The sequence below is a fragment of the Heptranchias perlo genome, chromosome 11 (genome assembly GCF_035084215.1).
Source record: "Heptranchias perlo isolate sHepPer1 chromosome 11, sHepPer1.hap1, whole genome shotgun sequence".
Taxonomy (NCBI): Eukaryota; Metazoa; Chordata; class Chondrichthyes; order Hexanchiformes; family Hexanchidae; genus Heptranchias; species Heptranchias perlo.
Genome location: NC_090335.1, coordinates 57144525 through 57157425, shown reverse-complemented (window position 1 = coordinate 57157425; position 12901 = coordinate 57144525). Strand labels below are relative to the sequence as shown.

Below are 12901 nucleotides of genomic sequence, written 5' to 3'. Positions count from 1 at the left end.
CGCCGCCCTTGTCAGTAGGTTTAATGACAATGTTTGGGTTGGACCTGAGAGAACGGAGTGCTGCAAGTTCAGAGGGAGGTAGGTTAGAGTGAGTGGGGGGAGGGGGGGCAAAGTACAAAGTATTTCTTTTCTGTTGGTTCACACACAACAATGATTCACAATCTTAAAATGAAACCAACGAACAACTTTATCTAATGAAACCAGAACAGTTTTTACAAATTATTTAAGTAAAAACAGCTTTTATTATTTACTTCACAATGTATGCAGTTTTCTGTGTGTTTTTCAGTAGAACTGTCTCTTCCTGTATGCTGATCCTTCATAGAGTGACATTTTATTCCACCTACTAATGGGGAAGAGCGGAAATTACAGACACAGAATTATTACTTCTCCTGTCACTTGATGCAAAGCTGACATAATATCAACACATAGAAAGAATTATCCATGATAACAGAAGATAGGAATGTGACTATTAATGCTCATAAAGCTGCTTAAAACATAAACAAAACTTCAGATTTTAAAAAGAATAAGGATGGCTAGGAGCGTGTTTAAACCTATAATGTTAGTCAGATGACTTTGTAAATTGCTCAAACTTTGTTCTCCATCCATAACACAAGCCTCGTAACCTGCAAAGATGTTTTTAATTAAAGGGGAATCTATAGAATTGTCACATAACCCCAAGTTACATAAAGTATGCTACACATGCTATTACCAGTGTGTGCCAATCACCCCTTGTCACCCTGCTTTAGAACTGCTAGTTAGAGGTAGCTCAGAAGAAGATATTTTGAGTAGAACTGTTCTCTCATTTGACAACAGTAAGTTCCATTTCAGTGACATTGCAATGTAAAGGATTGCCCCATTATCTCTGTTAAGATTGTCACTGAAGTTCTACACACAGTTTTTCCTCAAAGGCTGTGTTTTACTGGCAATCCCAGAATATAATACTGCATAATAAGGGTGATGAAAATAAAACTGCACAACAAATTCCCTTTTCAGTATTTCAGATTATGGGACAATTCTGAGCGCTGTATGGGACTGATTTTCCTCATTCGAATATCCTACTGGCACCTATTTCTGGGGCATTCCAATGAGGGAAAAGAGACAAAGCCCTGTTATGCTGGGCCTTTCCTTCCTTTGCACTTGACATGCATTTGGGAGGCATCGGTCCCCCTATCCCCCCCCCCACCCCACACCCCGAGCAGGGGCAAGAAGCTCCACGAAAAAATGGGGGCATTTAAGTTTAATATAAGTAATGTGGGAGTGATGTCACAACTCTGTGGAATAATTATCTTTCAGTGACACAGATGCAGTGTGCAGCTGCCGACCTGGCATGAAACAATGTAAAAATACTTTTAAAATGATAAAAAGTTTAGTTGAGTTATATTAGTAAAGCGGCCCTAAAATAGATAAGATGGCCTATCACCTCTGCTTTAAATTTCAATTGATTCTAGTTTAAACACATTCAGTAAATACAACAGCACTGAACTGGTTGGTATTTACAGATCCTAACTGGAATTTACAGCAGGGATAGAAATGAAAATGCAAAAATATTTGGAAACTCAACAATGTCTTCATCAGGTGAGAAATAGCAAGATTGAATGTTTAAATCAAATCAGCTGACAGTCAAACTACAACAACCTCCATGCCACTTTTTACTTGAAGCTACCTGTAATCCAGAAACCTCATCCATTTCATCTCCTTTGTCAAAATTATCAGAAATGTAACTTTTTAAAAGGCAGATTGATACTGCAGTATGAACACAAGCACACATTAGCTTCCTATGAATTGGACTGAATTCATACATTTCCTCTACTTTTCTAAGCATGTACATTAGGATTTTTTTTGCCAAATGTTTTTTGAAGCCAGGGCACCCTCTAGTGTACAGATTCCCACTTGTAGGTTTATCAGTATATCTGCCTTTTTTTATTGACACAAATTATGGGTAAAACAAATTGTACATATTAATCCTTAGTTATTTGCTGAAAAAATGCAAACTTGCTATAACATAGTACTTTCCACGTGATTCATTTATTCTTCAGGTCAGACCTGAACTGCTGTGAAACCTTTAAGTCACATCCTCTGCTTTCCTTCCTGACACTACTGGCAAAGTTAGAACAGGCCAATTTCCAGAGAGCGCTGCTGGTGGCAACCCACTGCCTGCTAACGAATTAGGGGTTACGGGGAGAGGGCAGGAAATTGGACATGAATTTAGATTTGAGGTTAGGATCAGATCAGCCATGATCTTATTGAATGGTGGAGCAGGCTCGAGGGGCCGGTTGGCCTACTCATGCTTCTATTTCTTATGTTCTTATGTTCTTAAAAGTAAATAAAAGTGCAAACATTCTCCATTGTGTATAAGACTATGGGAATAGTCTGCATTTTTAAAAGAGATGACATTGCGTTACCCCTTTTAAAATTGGAGACTGATATCTTGTTTCAGCTGAGACCCAGAGGTTTGATTACGACGCCTTCAAAGAGACGTAAAATTATACAACATATTTTGCATCGTACAGCAGATTAAGAAAATGAGTGTGGGAAGGATCATAATAAACAGAGGTTACTTGCTGCGTGGTGGTGTTGTACCTTCAAACTCACCCTCACCTTTCCACAGCTTCTCATCTAAAAAGAGCAAGGAGAATCTCTTCACATTCAATGAGCCACTTTAGCATGGCTGGTCCCAATGCCTGTATGCAAAATACATTCAGGAAAATGATAGCAACTCCCTAAGCACCATAAACAGGCCCGCTCTGTGTAGACCACCTCCATCACCCCTCCCCCCCGCCCCACTACTCTCCCCCGCCTTTGCACCAGGATATTGCAAATGAGCTGGCATGGTGTTTCTGTTAGTAGTACTCTATGCAAGATGAACTTTGAACTGGTATGTGGTAACTGGGAGAACTTCCCTGCACTTCTTCGAATAGTGCCATGATATCTTTTATATCCACCTGAGATGGCAGACAGGGCCTCTATTTAATGTCTCATCCGAAAGACGGCACCTCTAACAGTGTATCACTCGTAAACAATTTTACAACACCAAGTTATAGTCCAACGATTTTTATTTGAAATCTACAAGCTTTCGGAGGCTTCCTCCTTCCTCAGGTAAGGAAGGAGGAAGGAGGAAGCCTCCGAAAGCTTGTAGATTTCAAATAAAAATCGTTGGACTATAACTTGGTGTTGTAAAATTGTTTACAATTGTCAACCCCAGTCCATCACCGACCGGCATCTCCACATCACGTGTATCACTCTCTCAGTACTGCACTGAAGTGTCACCTAGATTATGTGCTATTTAGGTTAGAGTGTTAGAGGTGAAAGCAGAACATGCAAGCCCTGTGCAACACCCAATACCTTTTGAATCTACTTTTAAATAGTCACATTAGAGAAGATATAGGAAAATCCTTTTCATGGGTGTTACATGATAGACTTTGAAAGTTAGCCAGCTGCCATTCAGAGGGTTAAATGAGAAACTAACCCATAAAATTCTCACAAGCCAACCAGAAAAATTGTTATCAGATGTTATCTCCAAAAAAATTATATTTTTAAGTCATTAGGTTTACTATGTTGTGACATTTTGTAAGACTGACTACTCCTTAATGTTGATTCCTCAATTAGCCTCCTTTGTTCTCTGATTCATTGAGAGTTTGAGAAGCAGACATATATTTCCACATTCACACCATCAACTCTGGCAATGCTTCACCTGTTCCAGACAGGGGCCAGCATTATTCAGCTTTTAAATGTGGGATACAGTTATAGAAAAGATACATTCATTTAATTTCAGTCTAAATAGCGAAACATTACCAGATGACAGGCTGTCTGGAGACTTGATTTATGTTGAGCAGGCTTTTCGACGAGACATTTTGGCTTTCCTGGAGTTCTGGCCTCAGATGCTGCTGTGCAGACAAATCCCAGCAGGTGGCGGTTTAAGAAGTGGTCCAAGATCATTTCCAAAAGCACGTTAAAAAGAACCCATGTCCTGGTACACTCTGGAAATGTGTGTGAATGATTTTTTTAAAATCACAATTCTCAGAGTATACAGTTGAGAAGAATGCTAATAACATATATCGTAAAACAAAACCCTGACCTAAAGCAGACAAAACTACTGGTAGATCAAATAATGTACTGCAAATAGGTCCATCCCTGCATTGGGAAGTTTTGACATAGGGTAAATTGCTTGAAGAGGCTGCTCAGAAATCCTTGTTTTGTGTTTGAGTGAGTTATAAGCTCTACGTGCTCCAGTATGAGCTTTTCTCATGGATTTTCATTTTCTGTATTTTTAATTAAAATTTATACTGAAGAGTAAAAAATATCTAGTGGTAGAAAAGAGCAGCAATGTAATGATGTCGTGGCTCTCTGTACACCTACCTCTTTATAAACCTGCCAGGTCTTGCAAGATGGCTTTTTTTCTCCAGTTTATTTTATTCCCCCCCCGATTCACGCTGGTGTTTTTTTCCTCGAGCACTGCTGGGCCCCCAGTGTCTTGCCCAAGCAGCCAATCTTCATGTATAAGACCATAAGAGCATAAGACCATAAGAGATTGGAGCAGGAGTCGGCCATTTGGCCCTTCGAGACTGCTCCGCCATTCAATGAGATCATGGCTGATTTGATTTTTATCTCAACTCCACTTTCCCGCCCTTTCCCCATATCTTTTGACTCCCTTGCTGATCAAAAATTTGTCCAACTCAGCCTTCAATGTATTCAATGACTCGGCCTCCACAGCTTTTTGGGGTAAAGAATTCCAAAGATTCACGACCCTCTGGGAGAAGAAATTCCTCCTCATTTCCGTCTTAAACGGGCGACCCCTTATTCTGAGATTATGCCCCCTAGTTTTAAATTCCCCCATGAGGGGTAACATCCTCTCAGCATTTACCCTATCGAGTCCCCTCAGAATCTTGTATGTTTCAATAAGATCTCCTCTCATTCTTCTAAACTCCAATGAGCATAGACCCAATCTGTTCAATCTTTCCTCATATGACAACTCTTCCATACCCAGAATCAATCTAGTGAACCTTATCTGAACTGCCTCCAATGCAAGAATATCCTTCCTTAAATAAGGGCACCAGAAGTGTACACAGTACCCCAGGTGTGGTCTCACCAGCACCCTGTACAGTTGTAGCATGACTTCCCTGCTTTTATACTCCATCCCCCTAGAAATAAAGGCCAATATTCCATTTGCCTTCTGGATTACCTGCTGCACCTGTATGTTGACTTTTTGTGTTTCATGTACGAGGACACCCAGATTCCTCTGTACCGCAGCGTTTTGCAGTATTTCTCCATTCAAATAATATTTTGCTTTTTTATTTTTCCTCCCAAAGTGGATGACTTCACATTTTCCCACATTATATTCCATCTGCCAAATTTTTGCCCATTCGCTTAACCTGTCAATATCCCTTTGCAGTCACTGTGTCCTCATCGCAACTTGCTTTTCCACCTATCTTTGTATCATCAGCAAATTTGGCCACAAGACACTCTACTCTGTTCCTTCATCCAAGTCATTGATATATATTGTAAATAGTTGAGGCCCCAGCACTGAGTCCCTGCAGCACCCTCCTAGTTACAGATTGCCATTTTGAAAATGACGCTTTTATCCCGACTCTTTGTTTTCTGTTAGTTAGCCAATCCTCTATCCATGCCAGTATATTACCTCCAACACCACGAGCTCTTATCTTGTGCAATAACCTTTTATGTGGCACTTTATTGAATGCCTTTTGGAAATCCAAATATACTGCATTCAGGCATCCAGTCTAGGCAGTACAAGGTCATCGCTGCTGCTGCTGCTGGTATTTAACTGTGGGTTATCACGTCTGAATCCAAGGCTGTCCCTATCTGACACCCACAGATACAGTCTTTCCAGCACAGATCATTGGAGCAGGATCCCTTGTTAACAAGAGATTAATTAGAAAACAATCTTTAAAAAAAATCCTGTTATCTATTCCCAGTTTTGAGCAGGAATTCCAAAATGTCACATTTACATTAGTCAGACTCTGGTAATTGGTGAATAATAAAATTTTACACAGGCATGTTTATATGAACATAGTAAAGTTTAAGGATTGAAAGCAACCTTCTCTACTTCAGAATATACATACTCTTAATGAACAGAAATGAAAAAGTCAGAAAGCTCTAAATTACAGCATTTCTGTATTTTATATTTGTAAGTATTCTAAAGTAGAATTAGAGAAATTTACAGAAATACAGAAAATTCCTTACCCTCGAGTACGCTGGGAATAATCTGGAAAATGTCTAGTCCCCATATTTGGGTAGAATGGAATTCCTGTGCCAGATAGATCTCACAGGCAAAGGCAGTGGCAGCATCCGTGGAGATACATACGGTAGCTGGAGCACCAGGTCTCATGGGAAAAAAGGAACGAGAAAGAGTAAAAATTAAAATAGCCTTGATTTGTAAAAGGAGATTATGTGTGTGGTAACACATCAGTTAGCGGGCAACAGTGAAAGTTGTATTTAAATAATTCCATAAAGCATTTCAGTCTAAGGATATGCAATAGTAAATATATATGTCATTAGGTTCTCTTTGAAACCACATTTTAGTAGCTGAACTGGATTTGAGCTTGAGAGGACAAGTGTTTAATGGATCTTTACAGATAGCATAATGAGGCATGAAACGTACTTACTGATGTATTCAATTGCTGGTCACAATACAATTGCTGAACCTCTTGACTCAATTCACTTTCCCCCATGAGTACCTTTTTACAATTTCTTGACCTGCCACCTACTGGTTTTCATGTTTTTAATCCTGTTTCAATCCATACATAAAGTCAATTCATAACAGTATCTGATGGTTTGTGTCTGGATGGTGATAGATATGACTGGATTTATCCAATACATTAGGTGTTTGCAGTATGCATGGATGCATCCTTATGAAGCACTTTCTATTTATTTCACTGCAGAAATTGTTATTCAGTAAAATCAGAATATTTGGCTTGCAATGCAACAGTAAGACCAGGACTGATAATCCCTGGGATTTCCGCAAATTATTTGGAACACAAATAAAATCCTTTGATGCACTAACACCCCCATAAAAGTCAGATGAGGAGATGTTCTCTGTCAGCTATTAGTAATGCAGTCATAAGCACTATCTTTATAAATGTTCTTTAAAACCCCATTTACAATTTCACCACAAATAATTCACGGAGGAAATCTTCCCATGGTAAGAGGACAGGATAGAAAATAATTGTGGACAGCTGTGTTTCCCATATCAGATTCTTAATAAGCAACAAATTATTTTATTGTATTTCTTTCCCATTAACTGTTAGTTAGCTGATCCTCTATCCATGTCAGTATATTACCCCCAACACCACGAGCTTTTACGTTGTGCAGTAACCTTTTATGTGGCACCTTATCGAATGCCTTTTGGAAATCCAAATATATTACATCCAGGCATCCAGTCTAGGCAGTACAAGGTCATCGCTGCTGCTGCTGGTATTTAACTGTGGGTTATCACGTCTGAATCCAAAGCTGTCCCTATCTGACACCCACAGATACAGTCTTTCCAGCACAGATCATTGGAGCAGGATCCCTAGTTTACAAGAGATTAATTAGAAAACAATCTTTAAAAAAAAATCCTGTTATCCATTCCCAGTTTTGAGCAGGAATTTCAAAATGTCACATTTACATTAGTCAGACTCTGGTAATTGGTGAATAATAAAATTTTACACAGGCATGTTTATATGAACATAGTAAAGTCTAAGGATTGAAAGCAACCTTCTCTACTTCAGAATATACATACTCTTAATGAACAGAAATGAAAAAGTCAGAAAGCTCTAAATTACAGCATTTCTGTATTTTATATTTATAAGTGTTCTAAAGTAGAATTAGAGAATTTTATTTCTTTCCCATTAACTCACATTCTCGATATGTGAAATTCTCCAAATAAATTCTCCGGCACAATGGGCTTAATGGCCTCCTGCTGTGCTGTATAATTTTATGATTCTATAAAATGGAAAGGTTTTGAACGCTTTTTTGTGGTAATCAATTGTCTGGATCAACTTTTTCACCTCCTTAAATGATCTTAAATACTGTATAATTCAGTGGAGATGGGAAAAAATTCTATGATGAGCACAGTGCCTGATGAATGGGCTAAAAAAGGATCATTGGCAAAAAATAACCTCTTCTGGAATGATTTGACTATGTTTAATGAAATATTCCAGGATGAATTAAAGCAGTGGAATTGGGAAACAGTTTTTCCCTGGCAAACAAGAACTGTGACTGTGCAATCTGGTCAACATCAATGTAAATTCCATTTGAAAGATCTGTTTCTGGTTAAGATTTTCAGATTGTCCTTTTTTTTTATTATTTCTTTGTACAGCAGTGGATTGTTTCCTTAATTTTTTGTAGCTATCCCCTGTGCAGACTTCTTAATGCAAAAAAAAATTAACCAATTAATTCTAGTGAGAACTGAATCCTTCAAATACCTTCAGATTCTGACACTGTGTTGCATCAAATATCAGTTAATTATTTCTTTGTGGGGTGGGAACTTGTTTCACTGCTGTATTGTCAATATATTCTAACCCGTACCCTCCTCTCATTTCTGCTCCTTACCTTTGACGATATTTTATATTAAGGGGATGTGAAAAACCATATTAATGGGAAAAATTGTTGAAAGGACCTGGGACTGTGTCCACAATTGTTCATGTGGTGAGTTCTGAATCTCCAGAACCCACCTAAATGATTCTTCAGAGGGAGGGACTAAAGTCAAAGGATCAGTCCCTATCAGGGCTGCTCTTCTGGACCTCCTTGTAGTCGGGTTAAGAGTGACATCAGCAGAGGTTTGGAAACAGGTCTCTGTCAGGGAATAGTGTGTGGTGGAAGGACATCTAAAGACGAAAAGGCAAATATGCTAAATATGGGCAGAATCCAAGGCTTGACTTGGTGGCATTGCAAATCTGAAGGGTTTTGTATTTCTTTCCCTCTTTCTCATCTGACTGCACTGAGCGGGTTGCTCCAAGCATTGTGCCAGTTGCAATTATCCCTTTTCTTCCCTGTGTTAGTGTTTGCACATTTTCCATGGATTGTCTACCTTCTTGTAGGTGAGGTAACCAAGTAGATAGTCTTAATTGTAACAGGCTGAAGCCGGCTTATGACCCAGTGGTCAATTCGACACACAGACCAGAGCTTAATGTTTAAAACATGTGAGGTTTATTCACCCATGGCAGTTGTGTCTTTAAGTGCAGCTATGAACAAAACAGTAACAGGGGTTACTCAAAACCTATGGGTCACATTTTGGCCCTTTCTCACTCTGTTACACAATATATAAGGATGAAAAAAAGACATTAAGCTGCACACATTTTGGTTTTAGAGGTGAAGGTAGAGGAAGAGCAATGGAAGGGGATCAGAGGTGATGGTTTGTCATTGAGAAGAGGAGCCTGGATTTGTCCTTACTCCCCAGGCAAATCTTGGAATAGTGGGAGGGTTTGGATGAGGAGAGGGAGGAACAGCATGGTTTTAGATGACTAAGATAAAAAGAGAAGGCTGAGGGGTGACCTGATAGAAGTCTTTAAGATAATGAAAGGGTTTGATAGATTAGACAGAGAGAAAATGTTTCCACTTGTGGGGAGTCCAAAACTAAAGGTCATAAATATAAGATAGTCACTTAGGGAATAAGTCCATTAGGGAATTCAGGAGAAACTTTTTTACCCAAAGAGTGGTAAGAATACCACAAGGAGTAGTTGAGGCAAATAGCATAGATGCATTTAAGTGGAAGCTGGATAAACACACGAGGTAGAAAGGAATAGAAGGATATGCTGATAGGGTTAGATGAAGTAGGGAGGGAGGAGGCTCATGTGGAGCATAAACGCTAGCATCGACCAGTTGGGCCGAATGGCCTGTTTGTGTGCTGTAGGCTCACTGTAACTCGATGTAAGCCAGATTTGGAAGTAATCAACCAGGCCTGTCATGTGCTCCAACCTGCTGCCCTCAGATTCAAGCATACATAGCTGGTTGTTGTATCAGGGTGAACAAAAGGAATAGAAGACAGTGAGTGATTCAGAAGGGATGAGGATATTGAAGGAAGAGGAAAAGGAAAGTGTTGACTAGGTCACATCTTAATTGATGTGACCTAGTCACTATAGCAACTATATTAAGATGGGTGGAAAGCCAAATTGGAAAGGGAATTGGGAAATAAGTTTTTCTTCCCTGGATCACAGGATAATAATTACAGGTAATAATGTGCTTTTCAAATATTATTATAGGTTAAGCTTCATATCAATTAAGATGTGGTCAACAATTTGACATACAAGGGAAGACACTGATCAGATCTACTGATGCTTATCTCCATTTTGGACTCCGTTAACTCCTCCAGCCTCTCAAGGCCAGAGGATTATACAGTAGCAACATATCAGTCAGGATGTTAGAATCATAGAATGATACAGCACAGAAAGAGGCTATTCGGCCCACTGTGCCTGTGCCGGCTCTTTGAAAGAGCTACCAATTAGTCCCATTCCCCTGCTCTTTCCCCATAGCCCTTCAACTATTTATCGAATTCCCTTTTGAAAGTTATTATTGAATCAGCTTCCGCCACCCTTTCAGGCAGTGCATTCTAGATCATAACACCTCATTGCGTAAAAAATGTTTCCTCATGTTGCCTTTGGTTCTTTTGCCAATTACCTTAAATCTGTGCCTTCTGGTTACCGACCCTTCTGCCACTGGAAACAATTTCTCTTTATTTATTCTATCAAAACCCTTCATGATTTTGAACACCTCTATCAAATCTCACCTTAACCTTCTCTGCTCTAAGGAGAACAACTTCAGTTTCTCCAGTCTCTCTACATAACTGAAGTCTTTCATCCCTGGTACCATGCTCGTAAATCTCCTCTGCATCCTTTCTAAGGCCTTGACATCCTTCCTAAAGTGTGGTGCCCACAATTGTCCACAATACTCCAGCTGGGACCTAACTTAATTGTATGATTTATATCAATTAGTGTTAATTGTATTCAGGTGATGGGTATCAATTGGGGACTCTCTTCTATTCTTTTTATAGGAGAGCTTATCTAGGGTGTGGTGTGTGTGTGTAAGGGGAATCTATGTGAATAAAGGCTTGGAAACAACTAAAGACCAGGCTCTAGTAGTCTATCCTTCACCACATGGCTATCCAATTTTAACACTAGCTAGTGTTTTATAAAGGTTTAGTATAACTTCCTTGCTTTTGTACTCTATGCCTCTATTTTTAAATTGTAAACAATTTTACAACACCAAGTTATAGTCCAGCAATTTTATTTTAAATTCACAAGCTTTCGGAGGTAGCCTCCGAAAGCTTGTGAATTTAAAATAAAATTGCTGGACTATAACTTGGTGTTGTAAAATTGTTTACAATTGTCAACCCCAGTCCATCACCGGCATCTCCACATCTATTTTTAAAGCCAAGGATCCTGTATGCTCTTTTTAACAGCCTTCTCAACTTGTCCTTCTACCTTCAAAGTCTTATGTACACATACCCTCAGGTCTCTCTGTTCCTGTGCCCCCTTTAAAATTGTACCAGGTAGTTTATATTGCCTCTCCTCATTCTTCCTACTAAAATGAATCACTTCACACTCCCCTGCATTAAGCTTCATCTGCCATGTGTCTGCCCATTTCACCAGTCTGTCTATTCCACCTGAGGTCTATTACTAACCTCCTCACTGTTTACTACATTTCCGAGTTTCGTGTCAGCTGCAGACTTTGAAATTATGCCCTGTATACCTAAGTCCAGGTCATTAATATACATCAAAAAGAGCAATAGTCCTAGGGGACACCACTGCACACTTACCTCCAGTCTGTTGACAAATTGTCAAAAAGGAAAGACACTTTCCAGAAGCCTACCTCTATTCTAGCCTCTTTTAACCTATCCACCCTCTATAGGCCACAGACTCTTGGGTTCAAGGGAGAACTTTGAACTGTTATGGTCATCCATCCATGGTCCTTGTTTTAGTGGATGGGTGTTCTTATTTATAAGTAACTCCACAAAATAATAAGGTTTACAGCATTTATGTCAGACATTCACAGATTTATTAAGCATATAGTAATTTCCATTACTGATAATAATTATACAGCAAAGGACGCTGAGGCATTACACATCAAGTTACTTATCTGCTGTTAGGGGGTTTCTCAATGGAGCCCACAACCATGGATATAGCGGATAGTCCTGTTCTCCATCAATGCAGTGTTTCTTTTTCAAAAAGGTGGGCACCGTGGAATGCTGCACAATGAAAGCATCGTGGCTGCTTCCTTGTTTAAAGGCCACTGATATTCTGAATGGTGTTTTGATGCTCAGATACCACCTGGAGATGATATGAAGAGCCCCAGTGCAAACATGAGAAACAGTGAAACACTTTGCACATGCAAGTAACCTGCCATCCAATAAAAGCTCTCCACTCTGTCCAGCTGATGCCTCCATTCCACAGTAAAATGACAAAGCTATCGTCCCTTGCAAACATAGCATTTGTGTGATGTGGCAGATATCTCCTGCAGTGACTTGGAAGGATCCAGTAGCATGAAAGCTTCATGTTGTGGTAACCTTCATTTGGACAGTAGAAGCTATCACTAATCCGGATGTTGTTCGCTGGTCATTGTGCACAATTCTGTAGCAGAACATCTTGGGAAGCGGAAGCAATGAAGACAAGTCTACTAGTACTAGAAGGGTAAAACATCAAATTTATAGAAAACGTCTTACTTGTAGAAACTTGGTAACTTGTAGGTTGGCATGTGTTACCTTAAGAAAGCGTTTTCATTGTACTGGAATAAGATGGACAAACAAGATTATGTATTACAGAAAAGAGTATTGGCAGTTTCGACCTCTGGAGCTATCGCTGATCTCCACAATGATTTGAATGGATCTTGAATGGATCCTATTTCAATTGATCCTCAGATTATACATCTTTTAGCATATGAACCTCCCAGAAACAGAACTTTAGCCATAGAG

At 39.4% G+C, this 12901-nt stretch overlaps 1 protein-coding gene across 1 annotated transcript in view; it reads left to right on the top strand.

Moving 5' to 3' along the window:
• The window catches only part of LOC137327387 (collagen alpha-1(VIII) chain-like), a 129343-nt gene that overhangs the window by 86926 nt on the left and 29516 nt on the right, over positions 1 to 12901 (top strand). The gene's annotated exons all lie outside the window — the stretch shown is intronic.